This window comes from Pleuronectes platessa, chromosome 21 (genome assembly GCF_947347685.1).
Source record: "Pleuronectes platessa chromosome 21, fPlePla1.1, whole genome shotgun sequence".
Taxonomy (NCBI): Eukaryota; Metazoa; Chordata; class Actinopteri; order Pleuronectiformes; family Pleuronectidae; genus Pleuronectes; species Pleuronectes platessa.
This window is the reverse complement of record NC_070646.1, coordinates 11,956,308-11,974,570: the sequence shown is the minus strand read 5'-3', so window position 1 is coordinate 11,974,570 and position 18,263 is coordinate 11,956,308. Positions and strand designations below refer to the sequence as shown.

The 18,263-nt window shown below is 40.9% G+C and overlaps 1 protein-coding gene across 1 annotated transcript in view; it reads right to left on the bottom strand.

Moving 5' to 3' along the window:
* meiob (meiosis specific with OB-fold) overlaps nt 1–18,263 on the bottom strand; it is a 48,626-nt gene that overhangs the window by 6,345 nt on the left and 24,018 nt on the right. The gene's annotated exons all lie outside the window — the stretch shown is intronic.

Sequence of the window (18,263 nt, the reverse complement as noted above, 5' to 3'; positions counted from 1 at the left end):
AATACACACTCAGTAATACACACACACTGACACACTCATACACATCGTACTGTATTTGTACACCACACCGGTCATTTCTCCATTGTGAAACCTATCCCTGCATCTCAGGCTTGATAATCTCTCCCAGTCGTCACCCACAGCAGGGGATCTGCTCTCAGACAGGTTTGCTCCGATTACTCTGACAGTTTCCTGGTTTGGTTTTGATTGCACAAAGCTGGATTTGACACCTGATACTGTCTCAGAGACTTGAGTGGGGAGGGGGGGAGGGTGAAAAGGTGTAGCAGTAAACCCCCACGCAGCCTGGTTCCTCTTCGGCAGTGACTAATCCTCATGGTCGGGGTGTTTGGATCGGATAACTCTTCCCCGTGACTGATGTTGATTTTCTGGCAGTAATATGTCTGCTGACTCGACTCTGTGGTTTCTAATCTCCGATAAAACAATGTAGTAGCAGAAATGTTACAACATAATAACACAAAATCAACACGGAGATTATCTCTCAGCCGACAGCCTCATGTGCAATGTTCCATGAGAGTATTGATGGACTTTGTGTAATGTTGTATAATGTGGAACTGGACTGATTAAACACCGAACATTTACCTACGCAGGAAAGAATCGATTTGCTCTTCGCAGCCGCGGCTGCTTATTCAAATGAAATGAAATCTCAAATTCTAATTTCATTAGGTTTTTCACACCGCAGTTTGTGAGTCCATCAATCACAGCGGCACAGTAAAAACACCATCAGATAAATCAAGTGAAATTTACTTTGGGTTCAATGATTTATTCAGAATGAATCCATAGTCTGTGTTAATCTGTCATCAATCATACTTCGAGCCAATGGTCAGCCGGCTCCTCTGAAGTGATTTTAACTTCATGAGCAGTCACCTAAGGTCCGACTCGTCGCTTCTGCTGGCTGGACTTTATTCACCGACAAAATATGGAAGTACCTACAGGGCACAGACGCTGCAGGAATGTGCCGTGATTGGATGGCCCCTCTGCCTCAGGTCAGCTCCCTGGAGGGTCTGCAGCCGTCTGACCACTCCTCCAGTAATAATCTATCATTTAATCTATCATTTCACTGAGTGTGTGTCTTGAGTCCAGGTATTATCATGTTGTGGGGACCTAAATCTGTTTACAGGCTGAGACATGTTTTAGGTTAAGTAAAGGTTGAATGTAGATTAAGGTTAGGTTCATGTTTGGTTAAAGTTTAGGTTAGGTTTGTGTTAGGTTAAGGTTAAAGTTTGGGGTAGGCAAATAGTAACGATGGTTAAGGTTAGAGTAAGTCTTTGGTAAGTCAAAGTAATGTCCTCTGAAGTCATGGAGACATGACTGTGTGTGTGTGTGTGTGTTTGTGTTTGTGTCAGAGTGTTGTGTTATTTCATCAATATGTGGCCACGCATGAGTCCGTACAGTTAGGTGTGTTTACAGATACTATATTCATTGTCTTAAAGGCAAATATATGGGGTTAATAGTGTAGCAAAACCATTTGTGTAGGTTTGTGGAGAGATGTGTGTCTGTATCCTAATCGGTTTGTGTGTGATAAGATTTACACATGTGAAAAATAATCCACAAACGTGTGCTGAGATGTGGAAATGCATTGAGATTCATACATGGGTTCAAATCAGCAAATAGGTGCATAGAGCTGTGAATGTTTAGATAAATGTGTAAATGCATTTGCAGATTATTTTACATATATACAAATCTGCATTAAAAATACTGGTCCCACACCAATGCTTCCTCCAGCACTGTTTTAATTTAGCAGCTGTCCACTGGACCTCCATGATGGCACCAGATGGGCGTTTTGTGGTTAAGCTGCTCCCCCTGTTTAAAACCTGAGAGGAGAAGAGGAAGTAAAGACACCGGTAGCTGCGGAGAGGCATGGCAACACAAACACAACCCAAACACACCAAGGCAACTCCTATTAGAGCCGGGGGTATCGAAAGGATGTGACGGATACATATTTCCTCATAGTTCTCTGTGTTCTTCGTCCAGCAGCCGAGCAGCACAAACTCATAGTTTGATCTAAAAGGACCATTTTGTACTTAGGAAGTCATAGAAACCATATCGGCATGTAATGCTCCCAAACTACCAGTGCACAGTGTGGGTTTACAGTGTTGTAATTTGCTGCACAGGAAGTGGGTAGACAAGTTGTAGCGTTTAGGTTGGTAAACCAAGGCACAAGCAAGCATGCACGCATATGAGCGCACGCATGCAAACACAATGATGCTATTGTTAAAAGTGAAATAATCTGCACCAGTTCCAAACAGGGAAATTCTACGAGAAGCTTATAGTACCTATCATCATTATTTTATTGAATCAGAGCATTCAAACACATTGTACTGTACGACCGTGCAAAGTGAGCAATATCTTGGCACGGCCTGAGCTTCTACATCCAAGTATAGCTTTCGCAGTCGCTGGCAGCTGCCTGTGCAGTCTTTATTGACTTCCAGAAATGGAAGACGTCCAAACTACAAGTATGCGTACCCTGTAATTTCCCTGCCACCTGTGTGACTGGCTGCGCTGTTGCTGCTGCACCGCCACCGCTGCTGCCGCTCACATCCGGCTGGGCTCTGCTGGAACAATGCAGAGCCCAGAGTCTCTTTGTCCTCATGTCCAGAGGAGACGGGACTTACACGGCTGCAGAGGAAACCTTAAGAGATGTTAATAACGTGCTGTTGAAAAGCAGCACGGATGAGGCATGCATGATGTCAGCTCCCGTCATTATGCCACCATGTTGAGGTAATGGGAGGAACGTTGTCGCCGTGGTCATGTAATGGCTACGACAGCCAGTTGGATGTTCTAATAACTGACTTTTGCAGAGGAAACATCACATTACAGGAAATTTAAAACTCAAAATGAGAGGAAACTTAGAATGACATGGGGGAAATGACACAAAAGCTCTTTTCAGTTGCAGTGTGTCTGCAGTGACCATGTTCACACTGTTACCGGATGTTACAGAATACAAAAGAGCTGTTGTTTTGATTCACCTGAGGTCTAGATGCTGCTTTAATTTCACAATACAGATACCTCCACCTACACATGTTCTCCGTCTCCCTGCTGTCTGGCTCGCACAGTTCTGGCTTTCATCCAGATTAGTGGAGGAGAATCAGCAGAAGATGGGTCATGAGAGGAGAAATTACTGTTTGGTGCCATCATTGTAGGTCAGGTTGTGAAGTGGCTAAGCAATACATTAATTAGTATTTAATCCGAATCAGAAAAACCTTATTGATATCCTGGGGAAATTGGGTTTGCTACAGTTTCTCCCAACCACGAATATAAATAATAGCAGAAATATAAATATAAATAAAAAAGTATGTTAAAATATGTGCAAAATAGGTATTATGACACAGTACATTTTTGCTATAATACATTATTAATACCATAAAACTTTAATTTTGTTTACATTGAAACATATCAAAAAGACAAAGGGCTGTATAATGAATCATGTTAATATTAATATTTACTCAAAATTTACTCGAATTTTTTACAAGAAAAGAACATTGTCAGTAGGCATGGTGTTTTTGTTGTTGCTGTTTTTGTTTTTAGCAAGTGGCTAAGTTTTGTTTGCATTTTGTTTTAAATACAGTTGCATAATTTTATCTTTATTTCTCTAGAGCAGAGGTACTGCAGGGGGGTCGTGAAATGTTTGGTTGATTAGAATTTTTTTAATGTAAAAAAAAAAAGATTTATTTTCTAACCAATTTTTTTTCACAAATTTAAATGTCTTTAAATACACATTAACATGCATCCGACATATTGAGAGGCTGATTTGACCCTCTGCCTGACAGCCTCCATCCGTCCAAGATTAGATAAGTTGTGTGCTACCCATCAGGGTCCGACATCTCACTGATGTGGGAGTATGTGTGTCATCCAGAGATGGCTTGAGGATTCACTATCTCTTCTACATGTATGTTTAAAATTAAAACATGAATCTGTGAATTACTTTAATAGCTCAGTGTTGTATGCAAGATGTATGTTTATAAATGGCAGTGGCATGGCCACCCTGTACCTAGCACATGTTTAAATTAAAAACATGACTATATGAGCCTGTGTTATATTTGAATAGCTTAGTATTGAATGCACAATAACAGGGTAGCTATGTTTATATATGGCACTAGGCCCAGCTTAATATAAAAGACAATTTTATATAATTTATATAGTAGGGGGTCCCTGCTCCATCTCTCCACCAGTTTTGGGGTCCTTGGCCTGAAAAACGTTGAAGACCCCTGCTCTAGAGTCCTCTTTTGATTATTTAAATTTAAACACCCAGTAATCCTATTCCCTCTTTTAGTCATCTCGTTTGCTTGTAACTACTTCTCTAACCTTCTTTAATAAACATACTAAATATGAACTAAATAGTATTGAAGACAAAGTGCAGCTAATGCTGGTATGGATTATATTTTTTGAGGTATTTGATCATAAACTTAAACATGGGACAAACCAAACAAGATGATGGCACATGATCAACATTCAAGGGATTACAAAGGGGAAGATGAATGTATTCACCAGATGACGTGGTATCATCCAATAGTTGTTTAAAGTATTTCAGTCTGGACAAGTAGACCAGTGTTTTACAACGATGTGAGCACCTCAGTCTGATTAAGAAATGATGTTTCTATGATGTTTACATGATTTGATGTTACTTGTGCTCATCCTGAATTTAATATTCTAAGTAAAAGATGTAAGATTTGCAGTGAGTGCATGTTCAGTCATCCACACTGTGTTTAAATCGGAGTATGTGTGTGTCTGTATATATATATGTGGTTTTTCCTATCGATTCACCGTGCGTCCCTCAGTTCAAACTTTTTATCCACTAGGCCCCAAATCCCTCCTGATATACAGCCACTGTCAATTTAATGTTACCCAGAGACATTTTCATCCATTCATCACTTTAACTGTGGAAAGACCTGGAGCTGTATTTCAGCCACATCAAAGTCCGTCCTGCTGTCCCGCTCTATCACAACCATCCTCACAACATCCACTGTTTAGGCAGTTCCCCTCTGACAAGCCCTGACAAAAAATATCTCGCTCCAGATTTGACCTCAAGTGCAACGTTGAAAAAAAAAATCCTGAAAACTTTTCTTTTTCCTCAAATGAGGAGAGAAACACGTTTTTCCAATTATTGCCGAGTGATATATGCAACAGAAGCTTTCATTTCTTTGCCACATGTGTTTCATCGAACAATGAAATCACTATATTCTGCAGCGTCGCCCCCTTTTAAAAAATCTCACAAAGCACGACACTGTTTCACGCTGTGTGACAATAAGGACATTTATAGGTTGATTGTTAAATTATTTCAGCGTCGCTTTGCTAAGGTGCTGGTTTTATGGCGTGTGGGACAGATTTTCTGTATAAAACATCATCTGTGTGCGGCTTCGACATATGGACACAAATTCTCTCTGTTGCTCATAACAGAATATAGAAATTTGTGAAAGTTCCATCGGTGAATTACATAGACATGGAAATACTTTTTACATCAAGATCAATGTTTCATTATTGATTATTAATATCACAATTCTGCTCCAGTTCAATAACTTTTTTAAATTAAGTCAACAATAATAATGCCATCAATAAATCACAAGTGTTTTGTGCACTTTCCCTCCCTCCCTCTTTCTCCAATACCGATACATGAAATGGGCTCAACGCCGACTCTGTTAAGTTACCTTTCGTTATCCCTCATTTCCTGTTTTATTTTGACCCTCACTTCCTGTCCCACCTGAGTCACACTGTCAGAGACTCAACTTCCTGTTGACCACCTGCACCTGATTGCATGCCCCGCCCTGATTCCTCTCACCTGTGTCCTCTTCACTCTCTTGTCTTTCCACTGGATCTTCTTCCTCCATCAGAGAGAATCCACCATTTTCCTCCTGAGGTTTCCTCTCCAGTTTCGTTTGTTTGACCTCGCCGTGCTCCTGACTCCACTTCCTGTACCTTTACCCGCGAAGGTAAGACTTAGTCTGAGCCAGCCCCCGGGCGCATCTGCATCTGGATCTTCCCTTGTCTTCGGAAAGTGATCGTTGACCTCAATCTGATTTAAGAACTGATGTTTCTTTGATGATTACATGATTTGCTGTTGGCGTATTCCATTAATATTCCCGTTACAGCGCATAGTGAGATAGTGACTTGTGTCCACTTCACGCTTCATGCTACTATTCTTTATAAGTCTTTTCAATCCTGTTTTGTTATTTTTCTTTTTAGTTTAAAGTGTAACTCAGGACCTTTGTTGTCAAGCAGTTAGTAACTGTTGTGTGTCGACGATGACTAAGGTCGTAATACTCCACCTCTTAATTTGATTATTGCTTGTTCTCGGATTGACCTCAGAAAATTCTGTTTACATAGCAGTGTCCTAATCGGGTTAATATCTAAGTATTGCAGTTCATGTAAACAAAGTCGGTGACATCCGAGTCCATAGTTGTTTATGTCCAGGGTGTATCCCGCCCCTCCCCTTATGTCAGCTGGGATTGGCTCCAGCCCCCTTGTGTGATGAATAAACAGTTTAGCTAATGGATGGAAAAGTAAAATGAACATTGGAAGTTAAGGTCCAAGAAAATCGGTAACAAAATATGATCGGGTCTATGCTCCCTGTGCAGTTTGAATGTGTCTCTTTCCTTTCACCTATCACAGTTATGATCTGTTGACTAAAGGATTTAATGCTGAGACTAACCAGAGCTGTTGTTCCATTTCTCGTGATCTCAAAGTTATTCAGGCCATTAACAAGTCATCTCTGCTGTTTGTGTTGGATTTTAAAGAGTCATTACGTTCCTCTGTCTGAAAGCTCATTAATCTAGCAGACTATCACAGTCTGTACATGATCCCATTCATATTTCTTGAGATTATTCACTCCAGTGTTGAGTGACCCTCGACGATGCAGTTAGAATGAAATATGAAATGAATAGTGGATTTGAGAAATAGATTATTTTCACTGAGAACGTTTCCATAACTCTGACTGTGAAGCTGCAGTCAGAAGCTGGTTAGCAAGCTTCCCTCATGATCTCCCATAAAACCAACTTGTTGATTCATCCCTTTGGTTTTTTTGCGAATTGGACAAATTAAATATGAAATGTTAAGTGACTTTAAAAGTTGAGATTTATTTTTTGCAAGGAAGAAAATAAGTGTAGTGGCTTAATTCAGTATTTGTACTTTTTATTTGTATTTATGCAGAGCATTAAAAAGAAAACTGAAAACTTTTTTTTTTAGTGCAAGTTAGATTTATTTCTGCAGTGGAGGTATGCGAGTACATTTTCATGTTTCTGTACTAAGGTAGATTTATTTTAAGTTCTATCAACTTTTGCTCCACTACATATATCAGCAAATAAGTCCTTTTACCACTACATTTTTTAAAGCTTTGCCTGTCTGTATTATTCTTGTATTAAACTAAATATATAGTACATGCAGTTAATGACGTAGTGGAACATTTCATTAGGTAATGGGTTTTACTAGTATATTTAAAAGCAAGTATCTTCTTTCTTTTACTGAAGTAGAAAAGTTGTTTTTACTCGAGTACATTTTTATGAAATTAAATAAATATTTGTACATTGTCTCCAGAGGTTGTGAAGATTAATGCCATTCAAAAGTAAAGTAAATAAAGTATTTTTGTAGAACAGAAAATGATCAAAGTGGGTAAAGCATAAATGACCATAATGCGTCCTGCATCACTGTTCTGCACTGAAACATTCGAGGCCTGCATACGAGCGAGCCCTGCCACTCTAAACCAAACTGCCGTTACAGGGGGGAAATGCTCCGTCTCATCTGTGTCTCCCAGTCATCTCTCCTTGGGATGGTTGTAACATCACATATGGAAGACATCATGCTTTTACAGAGCAGCTCCACACACCGAGCACTAATAACAGTGTGGCTATGGGTTTAATAAAAAGGAATGGAATGAATTATGGCCCCATCCCAGCCAGGGCCATCACGTTCTGAAGCACATTAGTGGAACCTCGGCAGCCGGTCCAGACCAGCAGAGACTGGGAGGGATGAATGGGACTGGGAAGGGCTGTGATCCCCCCAGTAATAACCAGTCAGGCTCCTGGGGCTCGATGCTGTGGTATAGAGGAGGGAGATGTATGGAGAGTCAGTGTGTGGGTGGCTCTGCCAGGGTTAATAGGATGTCAACAGCAGTTTGACAAAAGAAGTTAATACGAGTCTCGATCAAAGGGGAAGTAAGAATATGTCATGCTCGGCTAAATAAGTGAATAAATGGAATTACTAAGTATCTGGATTTAACAGAAGAAGCCGCTAAGAGGGAGAGGAGACCAGACAGATGGAGCGATTTAAGAACGTAACAGTGGAGACAAGACATTATACTGAGGGCAAGCAACTGAGTTACTACTGACCGAGTTAAAATACTTAAAACAAGAGGTGGATTTTATACAACATATTTCCTGTAGGGGACTCAAAAAGGTCACAGGTAAAATAAAAGAGTTATAAGAGAATTTTTTCTTTAATATTTTCCATTGTCAAAACTGCATGGTTTGAACTTTTTGAATATTTCAATTGCTGTTTAGGAAGAGCTCTCCCATGGTCATCCCTAGAATTGTTCTTTTTATCAAATGAATTGCAACAGTCAACTTACACACACACTCTCCTTCACTCTCCTTCAGTGTGTGTTTAACTGTCTCATCTGTATGTTTAATAGAATTTCTGCAATTGTTTTAATTAAAAAGAAAAATGCATGAGGACAATTTGAGTGATTTTCCCTATATATAAAAAATAACCGTAACTTTTTTAAGACAAGCTACAGTAGTTAGCAGAAATAATTGCAATGAAGATTTTTCATTTCTTTGTAATTCTTTGTCTTATCATACCTTCAAAATTCTTTTATCAGATTATTATTTAGCTGAGATTCTACATATTATGGGTGACATAGCTACTTTTTGTACCTGTCGTATAACTTCAGGTCCTCCCAGAATGAATTTTGAACTTATTTTATTTGACATAGTTGTCTCTGACACTTAGCGGCAGCCTCACCCTGACATTTCACCCCTCACGGGGGTCAAACCCCACCGAGACCACCTTGGCGTTCACCCCGTCTTGATGAGCGTACTGCCGCTTGTCTATTTATGTAAATGTGAAAAGTCAATCAAGGCTTGATTAAGAGACAGACGGAGCAGATGAAGACTCGAGCAGTTGGCAGTGAGAGTAGGTGCTGGTGCTTCATGGGTGGGCAGACCTGGCCCTAACCTTCAGCTCTGTATGCAGTGACATGGCCGTCCATGGATCACATGCCAGAACTGGGGATGACAGGTTAGTTCAGACCTACAGCACGGAGGGAATCCTAATGGCTCCATCAGGACAACTTCACTGTCTTTTATTTTATATCTCCTCCCCTGGATTTGACCCGTGTGTCAGTCTATCAGCCTCAGCCCATGATTAAGTCTGTGAACGCTGCAGACTTGCATTCGGGCGGTGGCTCTTTGGGCTTTAGGAGCTTAAATACAACAATTTTACCTCCTGTGTGTGTGTCTCTCCTTCACCCTCTGGCTGTGTTCGGTCACTTGATACTGACCTCCATGCCGGCTCACCGTCTCTGTCTGTCTTTAAAACGGGTCTGTTTTATTGAAGCTGCACAGATGTCTGTTATATTTGGATTAGAAGACTCGAGCTCGCCTGATTTGGGACATTTATTTTGACCTCGCAGTCGTTTTCCCCTCCACTGTCACTGACGTTACACTCCGGACCACCAGAGTTGGACTTCTGCTATTTCACTCTGGCCTCGAGATTACATACCTTTGTGTAGGAATAATCACGTCTGAGGATTTTCATTGAAAGAGCTGGTTACGGCTCAGTTCTGTCAACAGAGCTCACATCACAGATTGTCATATGCAATATAGGCATTTCTCCACATTAAAGACTTGAGACCACGAGAGGCGGTGGACTAGTGGCAGAAACTTGGACTATGGGCAGAAAAGGTCTCTGGTTCTTCTCTGGTTTGACTCCACGGAGAAACAACAAAAAGACGAACCTGGATTGATCTGTCCAAAAATCCAAGAGGATTCTCCCTACCCTGTCTAGTGCCCCTGAGCAAGGCACCTTACTCCCCCAACATCTGCTCCCCGGGCGCCGTACATGGTCGCTCACTGCTCTGTGTGTCCTGCACTAGATGAGTGAAAAGCAGAGGTTAAATTTCCCTACCTGCATGAGTGTGCCTGTGCAAGTGTGTGCATGTGTTTGGGACTAATAAATGCATCTTAATCTTTTTAATCTTTTAAAGCAAATTCATCCTCAGAAGATCATGCCCCTGCTTGTTTGATATAATATATGGGGAATAAGTGCCAGTGCAGTCCTCATATTAACCAAATGGTCACTGTGTAATTGATTTCCTTTAGGCCTCGGGACCACTCCAGTGCGTCCGACTGATCAGGCGAGCTGCAGCCCGGAGAGTGGCTGTTACGAATGCAAAGGCATGTCAAGTCGGCCAGAGATACATTTGTGTCGTAAAAAGATATATATTAATTCAGGCGCGCATGCATGCACAGGCGGTCGCGGGGACAAAACATACACACACGTACACCGGGAAATAAAAGCACATGCATCTGCTCGCCAGCCTTGTAATTGTGGGTCCGTCAATATCATATTACCTGTTCCTTTAGCTGCCTATTGATCCTGCCCGCAGCGGCTGTTCATGTTCTGGTTACGATGTGCTCTATTACCTGTGCGTTAGTGTCAGCCCCTCAGATCAGGGTGGCGGGATTGACTGTGCATCATGGGAGTGTTGGGGGTGGGGTGGGGGGGGGATTACGGTTGTCCAGGCTGCCTATTGATCTCTGGGAATGTGAAGTGTCTCGGCCTTATGGCGTATGGAGCATGTTGTGGTGGCCTGGACAGAATGTATGGATTAGATCTTGAACAGTATGGATTTCTAAAGGCCACTAAAATAGTGATGGTGTGCATTAAAGGTGGCGTCCAATTCTAACATTTTATATATTAAGATTACAACATGATTCAGTAGCACTTCCCAATGTGTTATCTTGAATTGTTATAATGAATACTCAATAGTTTACTAGTGAGAAGTAAAATCTGATTATAGACTTTTGACTGTTTAAAAGCAATATATTTCACTAATATACCTTATTGGTGTTTGCTTGCTTTTGTAGGCAATTTGGAAAATGTGTGGCCTTAAATTGGATCAATATCATAGCTTTCAGAAAATTCTGATGTGTTATGAACACAGCATTAGACAGAGAAGAGTTTGCACTTAATGTAAACATTAGCATGCATTTTCTCTGCGCAGGTAATGACGCCATTTTCGCAGGATTATAACGTACAACAATAAATTCTAAATGTTTACTCTAAACTTGGAATAAATACTTTCATGTAAAAAAAATTGACATGTTGAATAACATTTTTAAATTTAGAAACAAACTTTCTCTTCACTTAGCCGCGAGTGCAATGCATGATGGTACATATTGCTCTGTAAGTGACCATCAGTTGCACGCTTTTTTTCACGATGCATTATTTGAAACAATGAGTGCGCTACATGGGGTATAAAAAACTTCACTTAACATTCAGACATCACCACAAAATGAATCCAACACAATACCGATGAGGAATAACACTGGCTCATGCCGATGATGGATTTGATCAAAAGGTCTAATACTGTTGTGGTATATCAGTCCAATCTTAAAGCCCATTGTTTGTTTCCAAGAAGTGAAGTTGAACTCAGGACGACGCCTGTGTTTCACATCTATTATTCATCTCCCAAGTATGAAAAAGAACCTTCATTGTAGCGTATGTTCACATCAGTGCTTTATATTCCTTTATTTGAAAATTCTAGACCATGCTTATGAGCCAACTGAAGATTTAAATGCCTCTTATTCGACCACGGGGAACATCAGTAACATCCGAGCAGTCGTTTCACATGATTAAGAAGTAAGGACGTCAGTGGTCATGTTTGTGTTTCCAGCATTTGCTCATCGACGGAGCACGACTTATATTAATTTGGTTTAATGGCAAAAACATTTTATTTGCATTCATTTCTGGTTTGTCTTATCCCCCAAACCAAAGGATGTCAGTCTGATGTCTGCACCGACCTCAATGACAGGAAAAGCAAAGCTGCAGCGCACGGCCATTATGGTCAGAAAGACGTGATATTTTGCAGCAGATGAGGAGTAATTGTGACTTTATTGTCAGTGCGATCATACTGTATCATGTTCTATATCAATGATTTAAATTGTGACCGATAAGCACATCTGTTTGTAGTCATAGCTGGCGACCTTCTAGCTCGGCTCTTCAGGAAAGAAAGAGAGCGATGGAAAATGTGTGTGGCCGACGATTTCTGTTTTTCTTGGGACCTTTCGTCTTATTTCTCTCCGCAGCATTGAACGCCGGACCTGGACTCATTCCTCCTCGTCCTCCTTTACTCTACCTCTCTTTCTCCGTCACCTTTTACCCACTACCCACGTGTCCTGTGTGAATCTGCACCGATCCGTCTCTTTATCTCTGCATCTCCTCCCATCCTCTCTGCAGCAGAAACCAGTGTCTGTAAATCCTGGGCTGGTGTGTCCCTGCCTCGGCGTCTCCTCGTGCGTGTGACTCGCCTCTTATTGAACAGCGACCGTAAATCTCTGACCTCCTCGCAGCCTCTGAGTAAAGCGCCCTGATATTAAATAATGAGACTCCGGGAGGCGATCTGGTCCTCTGTCAGGCCCACCCGAGGGATGAGAAGTGATATTGTTCCCATCTCTGGCTCCAAAGTGGGAATTAACTGTAGCCTGGCTCCCAGCAGTACACAGGAAGAGGACACTGCCTCCGATGGGTCCGGGTAATCAGTGGAGATAATAAAGCTTGATCTTTTTTTTTTCCAGACTGACTCTGTTTCTGGACCGAGCGACTGACATTCAGAGAGAAGAAAGAGTGTCAGCGTGAGAAGCTACCCTTTAAAAAAGGCGAAAGAAGCACTAGTATTAGTCACATTTTCATGGTGGTCCTTCACTGAGACAAGAATTCCTATATTTAAAAATGTTAAGTAAGCAGATTACACAATCAACTAAAAAGATTTTCATGAAACTTGGTGGAAGGATGTGGTATGGGTTAGCTGGGAAAAACTCAAACTAAACTTTGTTGCAGATCCAGGATTTTTTTTGTCTGTGTCACATTTCACCATTTTCTCAGATCTCACGTATCTTGAGAAAAAAGGGTTGAGCAAATGTAGGGAGCTGATGCCGATAGATGTGTGAGCCTTGGTGCAGTTCGATTGATGTTAAGGGACTGTTGGGCTTTGGCGTAGTCTCTACATCATTCTAGTTTATTTTATCTGTAAGCAGGATTAAAGAAAAACTGATGAAAGGATTTCCACAAAACTTGGTCGAAGGATGGGAAAAGGATAAAGAGATCCCATTAAAACGTTTTTGCGGACAGGCTCATAAGGGGGAGCTATGAATTTTATTTAGCTTTGTGCGATAGTTTTTTTATTTTATTAAATGTAGCATATTTAGGCGGCTGATATCTAAAAGTACGTGAAATTTGATGAAACTATATTGAATGTAGGGGACTGTTGGGCCTTGGTGGAAGTATGCTTTCTTCTGAGTATCATTCTAGTTAATATATTGCTTTTTTATTATGTTTTTGAATTGTCTGGGAACCCTTAGATAGATTTTTGCTAGTTTTTGAAGCTTGGCAGAATTTTAAAAGGATATATGTGCACCCCAAAAAAAACAATTAAAATGCTGCTCTTTTATGTAAAACATATCTTTAGTAAAATAGTTGATAGATTCAATAAAAAGACCAAACAGAAGAAGAAACACAAAATGCCAGGACAAACATGTTGTATAGATTACGTCTCACTCTTCTACATATCATGAAGAAAAAGTAACAAATCACGGATCACTTGTCCAATAAACCGAAAAGGGCTTAACAACAGGGGCAGCAGCAGCAATAACATTGATGAGTGGGTGTAATAAAGAAAATCTTTGTTTTTCTTTCCCTACGACCATATACTTTTCGCCTTTTCTTCCCTGCGACGTACCCACTGCTGCTGAAATGAGATCAGGTCCCTTAAGACGATCTCCTTCACCTCAGCAGAGGAAACCCCATCTGACCTAAGAGAGCGTTCAGAGGGAGACTCTAGTGCTCAAGACTCCCCGGACATCTGTTATGTGGAATGGCATCTAATCTACCTTCGGGTGCAGAGGGGAAAAACAAAGGGAGGGAGGAAGGGAAGTACAGAGTGAGGGTTGGAGAGGGAAAATAGCGATGTGTGTGTGTGTTAGTCTATTTCTGCAACTGCCTATGAAATTTTCATATACCTTTTAAGCCCCATACATAATAAATCAACCTAGACGGAAGTGATACACTTAATAAATCCCATTTGACAAGGAGGAATGACGGTGCTAATATTGTGAGAGAAAGTGAAAAAACCTCGGCAGAAGACAATGCATTCTAAGTAACATCACATTGTAGCCCACACAGTTTGAGTCGCAGTGCAGGAGTACAGACGGAACTAGGTTGCCACTCAGAAAAGAGCACATGCTCCAACAGCTCCCTTATGAAACCACATTTAAAATTCACCAGACCCAGATTTTTATGTGGATCTGCTACAGAGTTCACACACTCACGAATACCAGTCCTTTAAACATGCCTCATTTTTTTCGTAATGTTATAGAAAGTTGGAAAAAACAACGACCCTGAATCTGCCTCGGATCTAGAGCCTCACTTAAATGTATTGTGTCCTTCCCTGACCCAAACCACATCCTACCATCAAGTTTTGTTGAAATCTGTTCAGCGCTTCTTGTGTAATCCTGCTAACAAACAGGAAAAACAAACAAACAAATAAACGTAACGTTCTTGCCGGAGGTAGAAAGCACTTGGCAGCAAGGAAACTATGAAAGTGATAAAACACCACAAATAAAAACCTCACAGATTAAACTCTGGATACATTTGTGTACAGAGTTAAAAGTCTCCCCTGCTGTCTGTGAAGTGAACCGGGTGTTGAGTTGTGAGAGGGCAGACGGCAGAGCACAGGATCCAGAAACAGCTGTGTAATGGCAGGTCCCTAACATGGAGTTGTGCTCCGGCACAGCAGGCTAATGAACACTGTGGAAACTATAATGAAGGAGAGGAAGAGTGAGCAGGCGAGGTGGGGGGTCGATCAGGTTTCTCATCTTGACTCCAGGAGTCTCCAAGAAGTCTCTGGAATAACGTTTTTTTTTTAAATTGTATGGAACAAAACAAAGAATTCAAAATATGAATCCTTAACAATAAATTCTAAATAAATAAGGTAATTGTCTTTTTGTTTCGGTCAAGCTGAAGCTATGAAATATTTTTTTTATATCGTTTTCTTATTTTTCTATTAACTATCAGTATTTTTTATGCTCCAGTTAAATTTCTCCTTTTGGTAAGAACACAATCACGGAGATTCATATATATATAAAGTTGTGTTGTGTAAAATTATTTAGCTTTTCTATGAAATTACTCTTTAGCATTCCAAGTAATAATGAAGCAATGAATCATTAATGATTGGAAGCCACAGTTCATTCATCAAAAATAACCACATAACCCCAGTATGACCACTTGGCTGTCTCTAAGAATTTATCCCTTCCATGGGCTTGACATGCACTTTAAGGGTCAAAGGTCATCCATAGATACCCACTGAGGGGTCAGCTTCATTAGGTGTTAATGACCCTCCCTCAGGGCAGGTTGTTGGCTCTGCTGTCCTCCCGTATTTTCCCTTAACTCAGCACTTTTTTGCATTGAAAGACAACTTGTTCTCTAACATCGGTCACAAAGCTAATCAAATCAATCTTTTCAAATTGGTTCTGTTTCTCCACCCTCTCTGTCTCCTCCGTTATTCTGACTGTGGAACGACTGAACCGCCATCCAGTACAAAGTGAACCTTTGGCTCGAAGTGACTGCGCCGAACATATGGTGGAATCAATGAGAGCAACCGGTCATTAAACAAACTGTCAGGAGGAGGCCGCTCAAATGGAAAAAGGCACATACAAGCATGCGGCCCAGGAACTTGAGTTTAGCCTCGGTGATTTGTAATTAATGCATGCTACACATCTTTGTTCCCCCCCCCTGCTTGATCTGCTAATTAGAGAGGAAACACGGGTGCAAATCCTCTGCCTCGCTGCAGGAATGCGCCTCTCCAAGCCATAACCCAGCAGCTTCTTCTAATTTGAAGCCTGCCCGTTAAAAGCGGAGGAGGCCTCATATTAAACCAATCACAGGCTGTATGATTTGGCATCCATTCAGGCGGTTACGATAAACAGACCGAGAACACTTTTCTGATGTGCGAGGGCTTTGATTAGAGGTTCCCCCTCTTTTTGAGTTCCACTTAACAGCGTTGGAGTGAGATTCAACAGTCGTCTCACTCTGAACAACTGGTCTCCATAGTTCAATCACCACATTTAAAGGGTCATCCCTCCCAGGGTGTGAATGGGATGTTATGGATCACATTTGCAGCCCTTTTTATCTGTGTACAGTGACATTTTTTATTTGGTGTAATATTCTAATTATGAAAAACAAGAATAAACATTTGGTCTTTAAAAATTCCAAGTAGTCCTCAGCAATGGGCAGATAATGAAACTATCAACCTGTGGCCACCTACATAGGAGCAAGGGTGAATGACTGAAAGAGATGCAGTTATTTATGAAAATCCCTTTTCATATATTTTGTGGTCATTTTTTGTCTTTATGTGGTTGGTTCACCTCTAATACATTTTCTCAAAGATGGGTTCTGTCATTTTATGTCCTTATCATGTGGAATTTTGTTCAAGGGTTCATTATTTTCAGCAAGTTCGGTATTTATTGGTTATTTGATGCTATAGAAACGGGGTGAAATGTAGTGTTTTTCGCATAGTGCATCAGAGGAAGTGGACACGTATTGTCATCTTTGTATACAGTCCACGATCTTTGTATTCCTTTTGTGTGTTTGTGGTTACGTCTGGCTTATTTGTTGTTTTGCGATTTGTTTGTTATCATTTTGTTTCTCCCTGTGGTTTGTGTCCTTGTGGTTGCTTTGCTTCCCCACTTGTTTACCGACGTGAAATTGTCCAGGCCCAATTGTCCGGAACTCTGTCTTTCAAGTATTAAGAACGCAGCAGGAGCTTGGCAAAGACGGACACATATCCGACAACCGGAAAATATCTTCAAGAGAAGAGGAGGAAGTATAAATTCCACTGTGGAGATCAGATATTGTTGTTTACAGCTCATCGACACCTGCGTCTGCCATTATCAACAAAAGCACTCAAATATTGTTGTCTTTCAAAGTTGACATCTTTGTTGGTGTCTTCTACATGTATCATCCTTAAGATGTTCTTTTTTATAAGTTTTGCATCGATCATGTACTGGGAACATAATCAACACACCCACCCACTCACACTGGCTTACTTGGAAATTCTCCAAACATTTTACTTGGGGGCTGGCAGGTAAAAGTCCAGAGAATGTCCAGAGCACTTGAATCAGACATAGCACACCAGTTTCCTATTCATTAATATTTTGTTTTACATTATCCTGAAAGTCTGCATGTGTGTCTGTGTTCAGACTTTGTATCTCTCTGGTGATTTTGCATTGTTTGCAGTTGTCTCTGTCTCTCTGTGGTTGTTTTGCATCTCAATGGAGATTTCATTGACTTTCCAACATGAAATATGAACACTCTATATGACTTCAGGTCTCTAGGCCTGTGGCCCTGCAGATCTAATCAGTAATCTGCGAGTGGTGTTTTACACTTGATAAGTAGCAACTCTGCTTGATCTTTCACTTTACGATGCCTCTCTTGAAGTGGTTTCCACAACAGTAGTGCGTGTTTTCATGTTGCCTTGTTAGCCAAGAAGCTGTCAACTTGTGGCACAGTGTTAACGTTATAGTTATGTGAAAATCATTTCAGAATGGGGCCAGTACTGAGCTTTTATCATCTAGGCAATGAGGAATAAATTCAAGAACGTAGCGCTGAAGATTTAACTGAAATTTGAAAAATTTGGTCAATGTTAAACAAAGGATTAACTGTGTTGAGAGTGATGGAGTTAAGGTGTCTGACTCAGGTATGTGTGTCTGACAGCAGCACTCTCCCTCTTCCTGACATTTTCATACTTGTAGGTCAAAGGGCAACCGATGACTCTTCTATTAGGTGACCGTCTGGACACACCCCACCCACGATGAAATCACTCTGTCGGGCAGTTGTTTCATTAAATCTACGCTTCATTTCAGCTCATGTTACATCGAGCGATCTACATGTCACACTGATGTATCATTTTGGAGCTGATTGAAATCCCGCCACAATCACACCAGGCTGCAATCCAGCAAGACACGAGGGACCATGCATAATTA